Raw genomic sequence first — 21,679 nt, 5'->3', positions numbered from 1 at the left:
AGTCCCACTATGGGTGCTCCACTTCAGGTGACGCACCTCTTGAGCCCTTGATTTTTCCACTAGCTGTGCCTGTTCACCCCACACATATGCCCTATGCCTTCTCATGCTGGACACTGAGGCTATATAGGGATGCACAGGTGAACGGCCCTCAGTTCCTTCAAATGTCTCCACTGAGAACACACTGGAGCAAAGCGTGAGGAAGTGCAGGTAGTAGAACACCCAAAGGGACATACATCTCCAAGAACTGCAATTACTGTATAAGGTGAGTAACCTCTTCTTACTCCAGTAGTGTCCCCATTGGTGCTCCACATCAGGTGACTTCCAAGCAGTTTCCCTAGAGGGAGGAGGGTGCTTCAGAACTGAGTCCAGAACAGAAGGTAGTACTGCAGTGCCCAGAGCTGCATCAGATCTGATGACATGGATTAAAGTGTAGTGCTTTGAAAATATATGTACCAAAGCCCATGTAGTGGCCCTACATCTCTCAGACACTGGTATGTTCTTAAGCAATGCTGTGCATATTGCTTGTAACCTGCTGGAATGTGCTAGCACCCTTTGAGGAGGAGGAACGCCTGCAGTTTCCTAACAAGTCACAATCCTTCCAGATATCCATCTTGATAATCTCTGAGCACAGCTCATGGATCCCATGAATCTATCCGCAAAGGAGATGAACTTGGGCAACCTTCGAAATTGCTTGGTCCTATCCAAGTAGAAGGTCAGAGCCCTTCTATCATTTAGGGTATGAAAACATGACTCCTGCAGAGAGTTATGTGGCACTGGGAAAAAAACTGGTAGGTGAATAGATTGGTCACGGTGGAACTCCAAAAGAATCTTAGGTAAGCATTTAGGATGTGGGCATAAAGAAACTTTATCCTTGAAGAATACTGTAAAGGGTGATCTGCCATCAAGGCACCAGTCTCCCCAACTCTATGGGATGACGTGATGGCTACTAAAAAGGCCATCTTCATAGATGAAGAGCTGAAGCCATGATGTCCTGTATATGTGTTATACCAATAAATTAAAAACCAGCAGGATCTTATTAAAGGGAAAAAGGCAAAATACCACATTTATTGTGAATACAGAAAGAATCATAGTAAGCAGTTAGTTATAGCTATAACATTCCATTCAATCTCATATTTCTTCACACATTCATTCATATACACACACACACACACACACAGGTTCTGTAAGGTTGTTATCATAGTTACCAGCCTTAGAGTTGCTCATGCCAAGCCACTGGCCAGGTGGCCTGGACATGAGGAGGGAGCAGGGCCTTGTCAGATGCTCATCTGATGCTCCTGGAAGTTGGTTTGCAGAATCAGACCCCAAAGTTCTCACTTTTTTAGAGTCTATTTTTATAGGAATTTCTTCCTATGCCAGTCTATGGGAATTGCTTCATCATGCTGTTGCTGAATCAATCAGCAGATAGCACATTCCTGACGGCTCCGTGCTGCTAGATGTTATCTTGTTCTTTGGTTCTCCCATTCTTGAGGCTGTTGGGTGGATTCCAGTCTGCCCTCCGGGGTCCTCTGGTTATTTCCACTTGACGCCTTCTTCAGCCGATGGACACTGGATTCTTAGGCTGGCACCTCCCTGATCATTCAGTTCTTATCCACACCAAGCATCCATCCACATCCATCCTCTATCTCTATTTTAATCACAGTTGTTAATACAACAAAAGGGCGGGGAGTCTCTGGGTGCTGTGTCTGTTGTTAGAGTATTGCTTTGAGTCTCTCTCTGTGAATTGCTTTGAGAACAGACTCTGTCTTAGAATGTACTAACGCAATTAGCAGCTTGCAAGTTTCACATACAGAGGGAGAGAAACAGTACCAAAAACCAAGAGACCTCTTAATTAGTAATACCCTGGAATTTAAACTATGGGGAATCAAACTCATTTGTGATTTTAATACAGAACTTCTTTAATATGATCCAACATATGACTATCACTGTGAAGATGGACTTGGCAGCAGTGTCTCCAGCATCCAGGGATGCTTGCAGAGCAGTCCTGGCCAATAATTGGCACTCAAATGATGGACTGGAATTGCTCCCTATATTATTGTGGCAGGTGTTCAATAAAGGCCGTCAACTGTGAAATTGTATTTGGCCATGACCACCTAACAGTTCGTGGTCCTGAACTGCAGGGTTGCTGGCACATAGGACTTCTGTCCAAACCAATCCAGTACTTTTGGTCCTTGTCATGTGGAGTAGATGTGGAAAAGTGTTGCCTGCCCCACTCATTTACCCCATCCACGACTAGGGAGTTAAGTGGAGATTGGGAGAACACGAAATCAGGGGAATGTAATACTTTTTATCCACCGTTTTACATGTTGGTGGAATAGTAGCAGGTGTTTGTCAAACAGTCTTAGCTGGATCCAGGAATGCCTCATTGATGGGTAATGCATGGAGGGCGTTGCTGACTGCAGAAGATCCAACAGCTTGTGCTGTGAATCCTTGACCTCTTTATTGGAATCTGAAGAGCGTCAGCTACCCTCTTTATAGGGTCTTGAAATTGATGAAAACTGTCAGCCATGGAAGGTGGTGGAGGCATAACTGCCTTGTCTGGAGATGCGGAGAAAATGGGTGTTTGAGAGGTGGCTCAACGTGAAGACGCTGAGTTCAACAGCTCACTTCTGCAATGCTAATACAAGTAGCCCTTACTGAGGTGAGCAGCCCCACTGATTTTGGAAGATTATTCATATTAGCGAGGGTTGCAGAATTGGATCCAAAATTTTACACTATTCTCCTCAAAATCCTGATTCAGAAAACACAGAAGCAGGAGTCTGACTTTAAGTTTATCAGAAGTCCTTTGGAAAAAGTCCTTTTTTCCAAAGCCTTGGAAACAAGCAGGGAGAACTGGAGGTCCTGGTGATGTCAAGGAATTATGATGTGATTGGAATAACAGAGACTTGGTGGGATAACTCACATGACTGGAGTACTGTCATGGATGGTTATAAACTGTTCAGGAAGGACAGGCAGGGCAGAAAAGGTGGGGGAGTAGCACTGTATGTAAGGGAGCAGTATGAATGCTCAGAGCTCCGGTACGAAACTGCAGAAAAACCTGAGTGTCTATGGATTAAGTTTAGAAGTGTGAGCAACAAGAGTGATGTAGTGGTGGGAGTCTGCTACAGACCACCAGACCAGGGGGATGAGGTGGATGAGGCTTTCTTCCGGCAACTCGCAGAAGCTACTAGATTGCACGCCCTGGTTCTCATGGGTGACTTTAATTTTCCTGGTATCTGCTGGGAGAGCAATACAGCGGTGCATAGACAATCCAGGAAGTTTTTGGAAAGCGTAGGGGACAATTTCCTGGTGCAAGTGCTAGAGGAGCCAACTAGGGGGGGAGCTTTTCTTGACCTGCTGCTCACAAACTGGGAAGAATTAGTGGGGGAAGCAAAAGTGGATGGGAATCTGGGGGGCAGTGACCATGAGTTGGTTGAGTTCAGGATCCTGATGCAGGGAAGAAAGGTAAGCAGCAGGATACGGACCCTGGACTTCAGGAAAGCAGACTTCGACTCCCTCAGGGAACGGATGGGTAGGATCCCCTGGGGGACTAACATGAAGGGGAAAGAAGTCCAGGAGAGCTGGCTGTATTTCAAGGAATCCCTGTTGAGGTTACAGGGACAAACCATCCCAATGAGTCGAAAGAATAGTAAATATGGCAGGTGACCAGCTTGGCTTAACGGTGAAATCCTAGCGGATCTTAAACATAAAAAAGAAGCTTACAAGAAGTGGAAGGTTGGACATATGACCAGGGATGAGTATAAAAATATTGCTCGGGCATGTAGGAATGAAATCAGGAGGGGCAAATCGCACCTGGAGCTGCAGCTAGCAAGAGATGTCAAGAGTAACAAGAAGGGTTTCTTCAGGTATGTTGGCAACAAGAAGAAAGCCAAGGAAAGTGTGGGCCCCTTACTGAATGAGGGAGGCAACCTAGTGACAGAGGATGTGGAAAAAGCTAATGTACTCAATGCTTTTTTTGCCTCTGTCTTCACGAACAAGCTCAGCTCCCATACTGCTGCACTGAGCATCACAGCATGGGGAGTAGATGGCCAGCCCTCAGTGGAGAAAGAGGTGGTTAGGGACTATTTAGAAAAGCTGGACGTGCACAAGTCCATGGGGCCGGACGAGTTGCATCCGAGAGTGCTAAAGGAATTGGCGGCTGTGATTGCAGAGCCATTGGCCATTATCTTTGAAAACTCGTGGTGAACGGGGGAAGTCCCGGATGACTGGAAAAAGGCTAATGTAGTGCCAATCTTTAAAAAAGGGAAGGAGGAGGATCCTGGGAACTACAGGCCAGTCAGCCTCACCTCAGTCCCCGGAAAAATCATGGAGCAGGTCCTCAAAGAATCAATCCTGAAGCACTTACATGAGAGGAAAGTGATCAGGAACAGTCAGCATGGATTCACCAAGGGAAGGTCATGCCTGACTAATCTAATCGCCTTCTATGATGAGATTACTGGTTCTGTGGATGAAGGGAAAGCAGTGGATGTATTGTTTCTTGACTTTAGCAAAGCTTTTGACACGGTCTCCCACAGTATTGTTGTCAGCAAGTTAAAGAAGTATGGGCTGGATGAATGCACTATAAGGTGGGTAGAAAGTTGGCTAGATTGTCGGGCTCAACGGGTAGTGATCAATGGCTCCATGTCTAGTTGGTAGCCGGTGTCAAGTGGAGTGCCCCAGGGGTCGGTCCTGGGGCTGGTTTTGTTCAATATCTTCATAAATGATCTGGAGGACGGTGTGGATTGCACCCTCAGCAAATTTGCGGATGATACTAATCTAGGAGGAGTGGTAAATACGCTGGAGGGCAGGGATAGGATACAGAGGGACCTAGACAAATTGGAGGATTGGGCCAAAAGAAATCTGATGAGGTTCAATAAGGATAAGTGCAGGGTCCTGCACTTAGGACGGAAGAACCCAATGCACCGCTACAGACTAGGGACCGAATGGCTAGGCAGCAGTTCTGCAGAAAAGGACCTAGGGGTTACAGTGGACGAGAAGCTGGATATGAGTCAGCAGTGTGCCCTTGTTGCCAAGAAGGCCAATGGCATTTTGGGATGTATAAGTAGGGGCATAGCCAGCAGATCGAGGGACGTGATCGTTCCCCTCTATTCGACATTGGTGAGGCCTCATCTGGAGTACTGTGTCCAGTTTTGGGCCCCACCCTACAAGAAGGATGTGGATAAATTGGAGAGAGTCCAGCGAAGGGCAACAAAAATGATTAGGGGTCTGGAACACATGACTTATGAGGAGAGGCTGAGGGAACTGGGATTGTTTAGTCTGCAGAAGAGAAGAATGAGGGGGGATTTGATAGCTACTTTCAACTACCTGAGAGGTGGTTCCAGAGAGGATGGTTCTAGACTATTCTCAGTGGTAGAAGAGGACAGGACAAGGAGTAATGGTCTCAAGTTGCAGTGGGGGAGGTTTAGGTTGGATATTAGGAAAAACTTTTTCACCAAGAGGGTGGTGAAACACTGGAATGTATTACCTAGGGAGGTGGTAGAATCTCCTTCCTTAGAAGTTTTTAAGGTCAGGCTTGACAAAGCCCTGGCTGGGATGATTTAGTTGGGGATTGGTCCTGCTTTGAGCAGCGGGTTGGACTAGATGACCTCCTGAGGTCCCTTCCAACCCTGATATTCTATGATTCTATGAAATCAATGTAAATACTCATATGCTTAAAATTAGCTATGTGCTTAAGTATGTTCCTGAATCAGAGCCCAGATACACCTGCAAATATTTGAATTTTCACATACAGAAAATAGGCAGTAATCTACTATAAACCAGTTGCATATACAAGATGGGCATATGGGCACATTTTGGAGGCAGCTGAAAATATAAAGAAACAGGTGAATGTCATACCATTATCATTTTAAAACCAATCTTTATGTTTAATGTTTCCCTTCTTATTTAAATGCAATGTGCTATTTCTGAAATTATTGCTAATTAAAATTTTATATTTGTAACTAGTAGGAATATAACTTCCAATAGGATTGTGGGGCTTTGCATTCTGATTCTGTAGAAGGCTTGAGAAACTCAAAATGAGCATGAAGAGGGCATTAATAAAGAATTGCTTGTGTATTTCATCTTTTTCTTAGCTCTCGTACGCCATGTTTTTCTGACCCCTTCAAGTTTAATCAAGCCTTATTTACAATGTTTCCTCCTAATGATGTTCTGAAAGAAGAAATGTCATTACAAAGCATAAACTCTTACTAGCTATTTTAATTGTGCCACAAATGCTCTTTGAATGCTACACAACATGTGGTATCAAACAGCTTTGTCCCCTTTGGAAATTACCTTCAGACTTTGCACCCTAGTGTCTGTTAGGTCATTAAATAGATCTGGTTGGGAACTTTTTGTTAAAGTTCTTCCTGTTGGAAAATGCTGATTTATCAAAACTGAAGCTTTTTTCAGGAAAGGGTTGATTTTGATGAAATTTGTCAAGAAACTTTTCTCAGGCCCAGGATGGAATTTCTGTTGCAGAGTGAGACCACTCCAAAAAAGCCTATAGCTCAGTGATTAGAGCACGCTCCTGGGTTGTAGGAGACAAAGATTCAAACCTCTGTTCTGCCCGACTCAGATCCAGAACTTGAATGAGAGTCTCCTAACAATGTGGCTATGGTCTCTCTCTCTTTCTCTTTCCTTTTCCCTCCCCTACACCCATTGGATTCTTTCCACTTTGCATAAATACTTAAATAGTAATTATACCACAAAGACAGACTATAGAACCCAGTGGTAAGAGCTCTTACTTAGGCTGTGAGAAAACTTTTGTTAGGAATGTTTCTCGGGTCCATGGGGGAATTTCTAGTCAAACTAGGGAGAACCTTGCCCCTGAGTAGCCAATAGTGGGGTGGTCAGACCACTCATCTAGGAGGCAGGAGACTCAGATTCGACTACCTTCTTGGACTCTGGCAGAAAAGGGATTCGAATCTGGGTCTCCCACCACCCAGGTATATGCTCTAGCCACTGAACTACTGGCTGTTCTGGGGTGTGTTCATTCTCTGTCTCGTTCCACATCAGAATGGTGACAAATTTCAAAACCTCAACATTTTTCATGACATGGAATACTTGTCTTCTGGCCAGCCCTATCTTTAAACAATCTTTGGGCAGCTGCAAAAGGCAATCAGTAAATGCTTATGTAGGTGCATAATTATAGTAATTTCCTTGCCCCTCATCACTTCTGCATTGTACAACCGTAAATGGAGTGGCAACTTCTATTCCCAATGGCATTATTTTAAAATAAACTCCCTTAAAGGCAAATAGAAATATGCAACAAAAAAGCAGATTAAGTTTTTTTAAAGTGTGGCAACTGCTCCTGCCTAATCAAGCACTAGGGTCACTGGGAAATCATAATTTATTGAGTGGGAAATGGGAACCAGTGAGGCATTAGGAAAGCTTTTTCACTGCCCCATCAGAGGATTATGCTGACTTTTACTGCATGCCAAACTAGGCTGTACGGACACTATGATATTTCCTGCTAAAAATGTACCACTTGCTTATTCCTACAAAGATTTGTATATTAATGGGTTCCAGCTCATTACTGAGTAGAATTTGTTTCAACAGAGCTCATTGCTGACATTTGTCTAAACAACTAGGAGCTGCAGATAATGGAATCTGATATGCTGAATGAAATATTTAATACTATTACTCCACTGAGACATTCTCAGGCTAGGGCTTTTTTGAATATAAAGTATTGAAACAGTCTTGCTTTATAGTAGATTGAGTGTTTGTGAGATATAAGGTATGTATAGCTAGGTTCTGAACGACATTAATAGACTGGAATGCAAACAGTGCAGCTAAGGTTCAAACTGGAAATTGAAGTAAATGAGAGACAATAAATATAGGTATCCTCAGCAATCAAGGTAAATATTATCTCTCAACCTATCAAAACAACATGGATGGCTTCCTCCTATTACACCAGCAAGGGGAAAACAGAAACAGAAAAGAGTGATAAAACAGCAGAGAAGTTAAAGGATGGTTTTGTATCGGGTTCTCCTCTAGAACACAAAAGGGAAATTTTGGTACAAAGTAATCAGGACATGGCTGTGAACAGCTGCTTCTTCAGTGCCTGCCTCTCTACAACTACCTTCATTCTTATATGGCAATGTTTTGTGTGTGAAATAATAAAAGATGGCTGATAAAGGATGCAGTGGGGCTTAGTGAACAGAATATTGGATTGGGTCTTGAGAGACCTGCGTTCAATTCCCAGCTCTGCCACTGGCCCGCTGGTTGACTTCATAGAATATCAGGGTTGGAAGGGACCTCAGGAGGTCATCTAGTCCAACCCGCTGCTCAAAGCAGGACCAATCCCCAACTAAATCATCCCAGCCAGGGCTTTGTCAAGCCTGACCTTAAAAACCTCTAAGGAAGGAGATTCCACCACCTCCCTAAGTAACCCATTCCAGTGCTTCACCACCCTCCTCATGAAAAAGTTTTTCCTAATATCCAACCTAAACCTCCCCCACTGCAACTTGAGACCATTACTCCTTGTTCTGTCATCTGGTACCACTGAGAACAGTCTAGATCCATCCTCTTTGGAACCCCCTTTCAGGTAGTTGAAAGTAGCTATCAAATTCCCCCTCATTCTTCTCTTCTGCAGACTAAATAATCCCAGTCCCCTCAGCCTCTCCTCATAAGTCATGTGCTCCAGCCCCCTAATCATTTTTGTTGCCCTCCGCTGGACTCTTTCCAATTTATCCACATCCTTCTTGTAATGTGGGGCCCAAAACTGGACACAGTACTCCAGATGAGGCTTCACCATTGCTGAATTGAAAGGAATGATCACGTCCCCCAATCTGCTGGCAATGCTCCTACTTATACAGCCCAAAAATGCCGTTTGCCCTTGTTGCCAAGAAGGCTCACTGTTGACTCATATCCAGCTTCTCGTCCTTCTGGCAAGTCACTTTCTTTCTGTGACTCAGTTTCTCAGTCTGTAAAATGGGGACAATGAAGTTCACCTCCTTTGTAAAACAATTTGAGACTTACTGATGGAGAGCTAGGTATTATTAGATGTGAATTTTTTTTTCCTTTTTACATTTTTTAACTTTCTGAATAGTGAGATATTGGCCTCTTCTCGAGACAGAGTGGCCCTGATTCTGCAAGGTAGCATGCACAGGCCTAAATTTAAGGAAATGAGTGGTCCCATTAAAAGGACTTGCTGAATCAGGGTTTTTATCAGGGATAAACCTTAACCTGATATAACATGCCAAATCCTCTGTGGAAAATAAGGAAATTTTCAAAGGCACAAATGATAGTTAGGCACCTAACTTCCATTAAGTCAGGGAGTTAGGTGCTTGACTGCCATCTGTGTCTTTTAAATTCACTCCTGAAGGCTTTCTGAAACAACTAGATGAGTACTATGGATGAGAACTGGTTCAGATAAACAAGGTCCCTGAGCCCACATGGAAATCAAATTTGGAAAATGTCTGTTAATAATTCCTTACCTCACTTTGCATGCTTCTCTGCTTCCTGCTTTTGGCAATTAACAGAAATACTATCAAAATAACTGCACGAGTAACTTTTCCTGTGTATTACAAATCTAGAAAACTAGTATAGGCTATCTGAAGAGAAAATATTATCTCAAATTTTTACCAACATAAATAAATTTTTGTCGTCTTACATAGGTGCTGGAACTAGGATTGCTAGGGGTGCTGCTGCACCCCTTGGCTTGAAGTGGTTTCCATCATATACAGGGTTTACAGTTTGTTTCAATGGCTCTCAGCACCACCACTATACAAATTGTTTCAGCAACTCTGCTGGTTTAGTGTAGCTTCCCCCCGCCCTGCTTGAGGGTGTGAGAAGAGCAGTTCTTAGCAGTTCCCACAGACAGCGACACAGAGGCCGGGGGAACTGAATAAGAGACTGCCTGCCAAGTCCCTCTGTGGGGGGCAAAACCAGGAGTCCATCTGACAAACAGACCAACCAAATGTTCCCAACTCCTGAGGCCAATCTGATCTTTCAGGGTGGTAGGACTCCTTATTCCTCCCTTCTTGAGGATATGGGTTACATAAGCAAAACTGGGGGATACATAAGCAAAACTGAAGTAGAAGGCTTATTTCAAAGTAAGTGTCCACATTCAAATTTGCACCAGAATAGCCAATGATCTGAATTAAATCTGAGTTACTTATTTTGGTGCAAGTTTGTGTGTAGACCAGCCCTTAAAGAGTGGTTCCCCCCATTCTTGCTTAGTTTATACATCAGAGTTTTTTAAAGAATAGACTGCCAATCTTGCAAACTCCCCCTGGGATCTGAAAATGCAGTTAATGTCTTTTCTTCACATCACTACCGGTAATAAAGATTCTGTAGAAGAAGATTCTGCATTTGGTTGCACCTATGACACCTCTTTGGTTTCAGAGAGATGGCAAAGCTTTAACTGAATGACTTTAAAATAATGTAGGCTCTGAAAGTTTGCAGTCTCCAATGTGCAGATGGTCCCCCGGACCACACAGAACCCCAGGGAAGGCAGTGGAGCTCTGTGCATCTTGTAAATTGCAGAACTAGAACTGAAGGTCACAATTTTGTAGGTGCATGTGGTGAACCCCATGCCAGCCAGGAAGGGATCCTCCTCTGGGCACAATCAGCCACAACCCAACATACTGGTGAGGCTTGTCAAGCCTGGAGATGGGTGGGTCCTTAAATGGCAGGTCCCTGCTGAGTGTGGGGTGCCACTATGAAGGAACAAGACTGGAACTCAGAGATCCCCAGCTCCAGAAACCTGGAATTTCTGACTGGGGAAACCTCTTGAGAGCATTGGCTGACCAGGTGCCTCATGAAAGAAGAGGGTCCATTTCTTTTCTCATTTTATTTTCTCCTTGGTTTTCCAAAGGGCTTTTGTGGGTTGCGGAAGCATTCTGACTTTTTTCATTTGGACTGTTTTACTCCTCCCCCTATAAGGGGAGCAGACAACCTGAACAGCACAATCCTCCAGACTCTGACACAAGAGCGATACCTGGCCTCTCCTCAGCAGGGTGCCAGAGATATATAACCCAAGAAAGGACAGAATTCAGTATACTGTCCCATACTTGTGGTGACTCTGCAGTGCTAATAGGCAGAGAGGGAAATTAGAAACAAAACACCCAAATATCGTTTTTGTTACTACATAAAGGATTCTCACTATGCACAATGAAGAGCCAAGATCTGTGTTTAAAAAAAATGCCATTTTTATATTCCTGAGTTTCAGATTACAGCGATTTCGTTAAACTGTAATTGCAGTGATTTTTCTGAACCACAAAGAATCTTTCAGTCTCTTGAAGTTCTCTCATCACTAAAAGAAAATTGGCTCATTCTGTGGATGTTCTACTTGGAATGACTCACAGACATTTCAATACATTTTGTAATTCAACATACATATACTGTATATGCTAGAAAATGGCTTGACCCTAAATCTTGGCTCTAAACAACCCCAAACCTTGGGTGTGGGAAAGTTGATCCAGCATACAAATACCTCTTGTTCTTATAATGGGCTGAACCACACCCGAACACCGCTGAATTTCTAGGTGTTAAAAAAAATCTAGTTATGAAGTTTATGGCCTACTCTTGTCTCTGGGATAATAGTAGAGCTCTTCCATTTAACAAGGCAAATAATTCCTTTTAAAAATAGCTTTTAGTTCTTAGAAGTGAAAATTAAAATAGTCATGTCATGGGGTTCTCACTCACCACAAGTGCCACCTCCTCCTGGCTGCTCAGGAGGATTAGCTCTCTTCCAGGACCAATGCCTTCCCGTGTGGTCTCGCCACCTGTTGTCCTCTTTTTCACTCCAGAAGGTACAGCTTCCTCTTCATGACTTGGCCCTCTGGCCAGGTTACTATATGGTTTCCCCTTCGGGGTATGCCCTTTCCTCAGGCCAGGCTCTTAGGGTCCTACTCTTTTCCTGGGTTACCTCCCTCCCTCTCTAATACACAGAAGGTGGCTTCAGATTTCCTCACTGCCACCCTTTCTGTTGCCAGCTTCCTGGCTTTACATTAGCCCAGCCCATACTTGTTCAGGTGAGCTTTGTCTTCCAGTCAGAGGTTGTGCCTTCAGCCTATTTCCTCATGTGGAGCCAAGCACACTAACTGGCCCTTTCTGAACTTCTTTAATCCTTTTAGGGTTGGTGTGGGATGAATACCGCATCACCGATGGTTCTGATGCAGCCTTTTTAATCAGAGATGATGGAATTTGACAGAAAAAATAACATGTAGCTTTAAAAAAAAAACTACACAGCAGCACAACACTTGTGTTATTAACCATCATCTAAGAATTGTAAATAAATATGCTTCATTTCCTGTTCAAACTCCATTATTGGGACCATGTCCTATAAAAATTACATAGTCTTAGAGTGTTGTAAATGGTAAAAAGTAATAACGTTAGTTGCAGTGTCAACATAGTCACCGATTAGAAACAAACACATTCTTTACCTATGCCACTAACACGACCCTCCCATATACTAAGGCTAGGAAAAATAAAAATTGATTTTACTGGTCATTATTTATTATGTTTGTTTGCCTCTCAGATTGATCTAAGGAAATCAATGAACTCACTCCACTTTACTTGCAGGCTCTCTGTGCTGCAATGTTTCGGCTGGAAACACTTCAGGAGAATGACTGTTTAAAAACAGCTGTTTCCACTGTAACTTAAAACTACCTCAGGTTTTATAAAAGTCTGCTTTTACAAAATCTGCTTTGAGGCCCAGTTCCAACTAAAAAAGTGTCCTCTACAAAGGGGCAAAGCTACAAGAGTCTTATTTTTCTGAGCTATTGCACTTTCCCAAAGGTTTTAACTATTTTACTTTCAGTTGTTCCCACTTACCGTAGTAACTATTTCATTTAGGACAGATGATAAACATCAGAGTTGATAAAAGATCTGATCATTGGTACTTATTAAAGATTTAAACAGGTGCTGAAGATGGAACTTGAATATATACGTATAACTGGCACTCCATCTTTGATGATCCCATCCCACGGGTCTGGCTCACTCTCCTCCAGGCCTTAGGCTGACTGCTCCATTCAAACTGCATGCACTCTGAAGGTGTCCGCTGCCTGATACATGCAATACTCCATGTATGTACTCCATGTGGACTGAAAATTGTCTAAAGGAGCATAAATAAAGGGTAGTGACAAATGGCAATGGATTGACTGGGCAGCTATCTTGTGGTCTGAAGAGGCTGCTAGGACTGGTCTTATGTAGTGGGAGTAAAGAGCGTATTAGTGACACCGATGATAATATCCTGGGAGGAGTTACAGACACAAGTAAGTGCACAGCTATACCAACAGGGACAGAGTGACTGGAGCCATAGAACACAAAGATATTCAGTCACTGAGAAAATTAAACTTAATCCATCTGGGAAGAAAATAATCTCAAACATACTTGCTGTTATAGCTCTGGCTAAGCTTCCCTATTTCGATGGTCACCAGGATGCTACATGGGACACAGCCTTTTTAAGCTTACTAGATCTGAGCAGTTCTAGACTCTGACTCTATATTTGGTCTTTCAGGCATTTTCCACTCCTGTGCTGGTACCTCCTCTTGGTACGTGGAGCCCAGCTGCCCTACACATCTCGACTTCCAAGTCATGCATGCATGACCCCTGAAGAGCTCCACCCTTTGAGGAGCCTTAGTTTGCCATTTAACTCTTTGAGAACTATGTCACAGTTAAAGCAAGGGACACAGACTTTGCAAAGGAATTTATAAACCAGATACTCTCTCCTCAGACAAAGCACAAGAGATATACAGATCTATGGAAAACAACAACCAACAGCTGCATACAAGACCCTGCTTTCGGTTTTCTCACCCCTCCTGAGAGCTTTTAGGGTCTTAGTCAGTGTCCTCCAGGACCTTTCTGCACCAGCCTCTCCTCCTGCCCAGTCTTGTCTTCTGGTTCTGGTCCAGTTTCTCCTTGCTAGAGAGACCCTCCCTTTTAACAGCAGTTTCTAACAACTTTGTCTCTTCCCATCCTTCCCCGCAGGTTTTTCCATTCACCAATCCTCTGTGTTTGTTACAGTAGACAAGAGTCATTAGCAAGTCAATAGTTTTGGGGCACTAGTCTTCACTGCGCAACTGGGCCCCTGGATCCATCCTATGATGAATGTGGTTGTGCCCTTCTTGGGATTGACAAAACAACAGCAGCTCTTGACACATGTACTCTTTGGTTAAGTATCAGTGATTGGGCTATCTGTAAGCATTCTCTGCCTTCCTGCAACCCCTCAGGATCAAGTTAACTCCTTGCACCCATGTAGCAGACAGCAGGATAATAAGCAAACAGCGACAAAATATTCATAAAAATACAGACATCTCCCACCTTCTTCAAAAATACATCAGGGAGGGGGGACAACCTCAAACAATCAATGGGACGGAGAACCCAGGGAACCTGTAATGCAAAAAGAGACCTATTGGTGATAGTGGACAGCAAATCAGAGTTTGCAATGTAATAGGGCTGTTTGCACAATTTTGGGCTGCATATGCAAAGCATCATGATGTGGAGAAGAAAGGCATCACTAAACACAGTGCAGTGCAAGTGCTCCCAGAGCTGGAATGTTGCATTCAGTTTTAAGCACCACTTTACCAGAAATATATTAACAAATCGGTGCATAGAAAAGCAGCAAAAATTAATGGGTGGCTGACTTTCATGGAAAAATTCAAACGGCTAATAAAGTAAAAAATGTAAGATGTGAGAAGGGACATAAAATAATAATGGGCATGTACTCCTATTTATCAGGGCTTTTGAATGGATTAGAATATCATCTGTACATCTTGAAAATATGTAGTAACAATGTGCTATTCATTAGTTGCAAAATGATTAAGAAATGCTTTCTAAATTCTAATCTTCATTAAAGTGCTTCCAATTGTCTCCGGATTTTTTTTGTCCCTGAGCCTAACGGCAGCTTCAGTGATTTGGCAGCCACAGATGTGCTTCCAAATGTTGTTTTTTACAAAATGGTCCTTCAAAAGACAACAGGTTTTGGCAACAATTTCATGAGAAGCTGAGAATAAAGACACATAGCTGAGAAGGGTAGTAGGTCTCCTTGCTGCCTCTTTGTTCCTTCCAACTGTCAACAGTCAATGCAACCAGATCAACTGAGGTGAAGAAGCAAAGTAAACTCAGAAGCAAAATAGAGGTGAAAGCACTTATAGGAGCTTGTTCACCAGAGTTCAAATCTTTAGTGGAGTTCTTGCAGATGCTCTTCTCTTGGTTTCTGTCATATTTGCTCCTGTGGGGCCCTCAATATCCATCTTCCTTCTGAATCCTGCATTACCTACGAGGCACAACTCTCATTAAGTTAGCCTGAGTAAGGAGTGCAGGATATGTCCCTTAATTATGGAGGGGGGGGAGGGAGCACACACAATGGCAGCTTGTATAAAGGTGAACCATCATGAAAAACTGAAGCAGATAGGGTGGACTTTTGGATGGTTCACTTTAAGCTGATCATGCATTCACAGTGTTTCTCCCTAGTTCTACAATTGCCAATCAGTGTATAGGTGAATGTTTACATGTTAAACAGGTACAATCAAACTCACTGAATGATCTAATATGAATACAGCTGCACAAGTAGCAGAAGAAGTTAATGCTGGTGATAGGTGCTGGATGAGGCATTTGTATTTGGTCTTGTCACAGAGCTCACCAAAACCCAAGAAATGCTAACTTTCTTTCCTGTTAAAAACCATCAGGGCACTTTGAATGAAACAGGATCATTAGCTTAGCAGTGACGTGTGGTTCTTGCTATCCTTTCCAGCATTATTGGAAACTAATGAATGAGTAAACAAGAAGTGTCAAAAACATTTACAGTGATATACATGACTGACATGTACTTCTTTATACTGCTTGCTTGAATTATTGCCTAAAGTGATTCTCATGCTATGGTACAAATTTGCTTAAACAGATTTTCCTTCTCATTTTGAGGTAAGAATTAGAAATGTCAAACACAATCCTCAAGTTTATAATGGAGTCAATTCACTGCTTGCAGCTTAGGATGTCAATTTTATTTTATATAGCTACTTGGGAAAAATGTGAAATAGAGTATTCTGCACAAAAATATACAATATATGTGAAAATGCTTATAACTGTACCTTAGTTTAAACTACATAAGAATTTGGAATCAGATAATATTCATACCATGCAGGAATTTTCTTCTGCTTCTATTAGCTAATATACCAGTATACTTTTTAAGGCATGAGTATCACTCATTGATATCCCTCTTGCAAAAAGATCCTGCAGTAACACCTGGCCAAATTTCTGTCTTTTATGGTATATCCCTGAACTGCACATAAAGTGCATGCAAATATATAATATATAATTGTCATGAAAATTTACCAAACCACGCACAAAATCTACTCACATCTCCTTTGTTATGATTGATAATGAAAAGCTAAGTTATTTCACTCATTAACAATAAACATAATTACTTGGCTGGGGTGTGTGAGCAAATAGTTTTGCAGAGCTGAAGTAAAAATTGTTGGTGCCATAGCCAGGGAAAATATAAGTGCTTCATGTTAAAAATGTTGCTCCAGGACTGCAAAACATAATCAACTCTGTGAGTATAGGATCATCATATGGAGATAGGTATTTTAGACCAAATTAACATAGTAACTTGCATAACATGACTGCTTGGATGACCACCTTCTGGGATTTATTCAGACATCTGCTACCTGAATAAAGGGAATAGAATTTTGACAGAATTAATATTCCTCAATTTGTGCACAAGGCAGGTAGATGTTGCGCTGAGAGTCACATTAGAAATCTTTAGATGAGGGGGTCAAACTTTCAGTTTGCACACTGGGCCTGGCTATTTGATGTTTTTCTGTGGCACCCAACATTCAGATTCAGATTATTTTTATTGTTAAAGCACTCAGACACTATGCTAGGGGCCAGAGAGGCAGATTCTACAGGATGAAAGCATTCTTTAATTTTTTCTGAGTTCTTAAAGTTGTGAAGGTAACCCTTGAAACCTCAAGAGAGATCCTGAGATAAGGGAAGCTTTGCACTGTATCCAGTACAGCTCAGTACTTTAACTGTATAATCTGTCTTTTAAATAGGTAATTTCAGGATATTTTAATCTCAAGAGCAACATTTTCAGATGAAGATTTTTTTTTAAAGTTAACAAGTTCAACTAAATTTGTCATAACAGCTTGCTCAGCCTTACCCTAGACTATAATCTTTTATAGGAATTCACCATACACCCTATTAAGGATGATTTTTTTCTCATTATTTTAATGAAGGATTTACAGTAGAATTAACCATTAATGCTAACTAAGGTTATGTTCAGCAAGTCCCCTGTGCATGTATAGGAGGAGAACAAACCCCTTGGAGTAGAGTTAAAACCAAGATCAGGGTAATTTTAAAGAACACAGATATAAAGATTGTTGATTCTTCTCTCTTTTTAAATAGTGTATCACAAGCCTCTTTTAAAAAATATGAATTGAAAATATTGTCAAACTCTTACAGTTGATTTAAAATAGTTTCAACCAAGATAAGATTTCTGATGTTAAATCAGTCCTTTAATTAATTATTTACCCTACTGTAATTCCTGTCTTAGATATTTATGTCCCAAGTTGGCTGCTTACTGAGTTCAGAATAATTGAATAAGGTCTTGAATGAACTGATAAATATGAGTAAATAAGAGCAGTTAATATTTTTCCTTATAAAGCAGAAGTAAAATCATCCATTAGTCCACAGTTCCCAAACCAGATAAAAGAATTTTAAAGCTTTATTTATTTATACTTTCCTGTCTACATCAATAAGATACGAAAAATGAATTAGCCACTTCAGATACTGTGGCTTTTTAAAACTAGCTAAAGCAAATTGGATTTTGGATTAAATAATCTTTTTACAGATATCTGATATTAATACTGATTTTGCAAACCTAGTTACTTTGGAACAGTGAAGAAACCTGAATCAGTTCATTACTGGTAAGTTGCCAAATAGCCTAGATCATGATCTTTCACTGATGTCTTTTAAGCAAGTGATATTTAAGGACCTAGTCTCCTCATGAGAACATGATTAAGAGCTGCCCTACTGGATCATACCATGGTCAATCTTGCCCAGTATTCTGTCTCAGACAGTGACCTGTACCACAGCTTCAGAGGGAGCATACAGAACAGGGCAATTATGGAGTGATCTATCTATTCCTGGCTTCTGGTACTGTACGATAGTAAATTATAAAGCATTATTTTCATTTTGATAATGAGTAGTAATCCATTATCTACTGAAAGGGAGAGAGAAAGTTTACTAAGCAATTAATTGGTAAGGTAGAATTTCCCCTTGTATTGTATGCCAGGACATACAATAGATTGGAGTGTTAGCCATAACTGCAGTTCAAGAAAAACAAATCATGTAGATCATGTGAAAAATATGAAAATATACTAAACCACAACACTGACAAGACTGTAAACAACAAGATAACACCAATGACCATAACTGGCATTGTAGGTAAAACTTTCTGGTCAATGAAATAGTCTTTGGAGAAGAAGCAGATGCCATTTCAGCAACAGTGAAAAGGGAGTTTTTTCTTAAGTAATAATTTCTCTCCTGTAAAACAGGACACAGCCATTAATTCTAATACTGGAGTGTCTCCTTCCTTGCCAGATGGAGAGATACACAAAACTGTCAGCCAACTAGGTGGCTATTGGATGGATCACAGTGTCCATGAATTCTGGAGAACCACAATTTCAAACCTCTAAACAGCTGTATATTAAACTATTAGGCTTTTATGTTACCGCTAACTCCGTGCTATAAAATAACTCTGAATATATTGAACTTTTAGAAATACAGTTTACCAAGCTGCAAATTACAGTATTTATAATAAAATCTTCCCATACATAAGGAAGGGCAGATTGGCATAGTAGAGGAGTGGACTCACCACTGGCACACCCCTCCATGGCTGTGCGCAGCATAGCAGGTTCTCCTCATCTATCACCTCTGTTGATGGCTGCTCCAAACCTGCTGTGGTCCGCCTCTTCTCATGTCTCAGCCCTCCAGACACCTCACTTTAAAGTCTGACCTTTCTGAGGCAACAAAGTCCAACAAACAATAGTTCTGTAGCCTCAGTCAGAGTCTTTGGCCCAAGTCCCAACACAATAGCCCTTCCATGACTGGTCTCTGGGATCTTCAGACTACCTTTTCCAGTGGCCAGTAAGGAAACCCAGACTCTCCTCTCTGGGTCCAGCACCCAGGGACCTTGTAAGAAGCAGGCAAGGTCTGTCTATTCAGGCCCACTGCTTCCTTCCGGGGCTTTTTTCTACCTCAGCCTGTCTACAGGCCTTTTCCCTCTAGCCTCTTCCTGGGCTCATTGCATACCTGAGTTCCTCTCAGGCTCCCTGATATCTCAAGGTCCCTCCTTCCTTCAGGGCAGTGGCTCACAGGATTCCCCACTGGAGTTATCCAAGAAATCCCAAATGAAAAGTACCAACTTAAACCACTTCCATCTATCCCAGACTTGAACTTTAGTTCTTCACAAGTCTTCCCTAATACTCTGATCCTCAGCGGAATGATGACATTTTAGGGCTGCCTCCCTGGAGTCTTACTCCTATTTTGAGACCCACCACAGAAGTGAACTACCTTTTTCTATCAGGCCCACTCTTAGCAGTCAGGAACTCCCAATCTCCTCTCTCCCTAAGTGAGCTGTTTCAGTTCTTTTAAGGAAACCTGACTCCTTTCCAGATTGACCTGCTAACTGACTGGCTTAATACCCCTCTAGGTACCAGGAGGTGGGTTAATTGTCCTCTAAGGCTCCTGGTAACTCAGCACCAATGTGGGATTTATGCCCCATCACAGGCACCCATGTGCTTTTTTTATAGAAGAAAAATTATCAGGCAAGAAGAAATGCCCCTTCTCCTGGCAAAGGCGACAGCTAGTAACCCTAATAGTGAAGATATAGCTAGAGATCAGTGATGTGCTACCACAAGTTTTTAACAAAGGACTCCCTAACAACAAAAAATAAAGTTCTGCCTCGAGTGGTGACATATGTGACAGACCCTAGGTGAAATACCTTCCCCACTCCCAAACATCCATCAACTCAACACTCCTACTGCTGCAAAAATGCATCAATTCCATAGTAATTCCCACTCCCCAGAAAACAACTTCACACTCAACCTATTCATAACCCATCAACTTCAAAATTTTGCCATCCAGGCTCTGGCTGGGGGGTGGATTGTCAGGGAGACAGTGCTGTTTGGGGAATGAGTGCCCTTTGGTTCTTGAGCTGGGTAGGTCAGACCTGGCTGGTGAACTCCCCTAATGTGCAGGGGGGGAGGAGGGGAAGAAAAGGTTGTATCATGGCAGGTGTATGGGATTATTCCCTAATGATGGAAAGGAAAACAGGGATCAAAGCTTCTTCCCAGTACAACCTCTTTAGTCTCTTGGCTCGGTGGGCATGCAACAGCAGATAGAACAGGTCAGTGACTACACAGGGCAGCAATAGAAAATTGCTTCCATCTCCTCTGTCTTATATGTGACTGGAAGGAGATAATATGTATCCTGTCCTTTGTGAGACAAGATGCAGCTAATGGCATTTTTTAAAAACACTCAGTAAGTGGAGTGAAAGGTAGCATCTTGAACTGGTAGTTGACCAACTGCTGAATCTGCACACTCTCTCTCAATTACAGCTTGAAGTACTGAGATGACTTGCATTTTGCCATCTTTCAAACTCTAATTTTCTTCAATTGTCCCCCTTTTTTCACTGAAGCAAAAGCATTTTGAGGAAAATACTATTTCTTGAGAAAACTGATCAATTATTGGGTGTGATTTTTTAGCAATTTATTCTTTCTTTTCTGCTCATGGGGGGAGTGGAGATCTTTAAAAAGTTTATACCAACTCCCTTTTTGCTTTGTTGAATCTCAAGCAGACTGCGAAGAGCTACACAAGGATCTCACAAAACTGGGTGACTGGGCAACAAAATGACAGATGAAATTCAGTGTTGATAAATGCAAAATAATGCACATTAGAAAACTATACATGTCAAACTATACATGTCAAATGATGGGGTCTAAATTAGCTGCTACCACTCAAGAAAGAGATCTTAGAGTCATTGTGGATAGTTTTCTGAAAACATCCACTAAATGTGCAGCGGCAGTCAAAAAAGCAAACAGAATGTTGGGAATCATTAAGAAAGGGATAGATAATAGGACAGAAAATATCATATTGCCTCTATATAAACCTATGTTATGCCCACATCTTGAATACTGTGTGCAGATGTGGTTGCCCCATCTCAAAAAGATATATTGGAATTGGAAAAGGTTTAGAAAAGGGCAACAAAAATTATTAGGGGTATGGAATTGCTGCCATATGAGGAGAGATTAATAAGACTGGGACTTTTCAGCTTGGAAAAGAGACGATTAAGGGGGATATGATAGGGGTCTATAAAATCATGACTAGTGTGGAGAAAGCAAATAAGGAAGTGTTATCTACTCCTTCTCATAACATGAGAACTAAGGGTCACCAAATTAAATTAATAGGCAGTGGGTTTAAAACGAACAAAAAGGAAGTATTTTTTTCATATAACACACAATCAACCTGTGGAACTCCTTGCCAGAGGATGTTGTGAAGGCCAAGACTATAACAGGGATCAAAAAAGAACTAGACAAATTCATGGAGGATAGGTCCATCAATGGCTATTAGCTAGGATGGGCACAGATGATGTCCCTAGCCTCTGTTTGCCAGAAACTGGGAATGAGCGACAGGGGATGGATCACTTGATGATTACCTGTTCTGTTCATTCCCT

This window comes from Natator depressus, chromosome 3 (genome assembly GCF_965152275.1).
Source record: "Natator depressus isolate rNatDep1 chromosome 3, rNatDep2.hap1, whole genome shotgun sequence".
In the NCBI taxonomy this organism is placed as follows: domain Eukaryota; kingdom Metazoa; phylum Chordata; order Testudines; family Cheloniidae; genus Natator; species Natator depressus.
Note: the sequence above shows the minus strand (reverse complement) of the source record.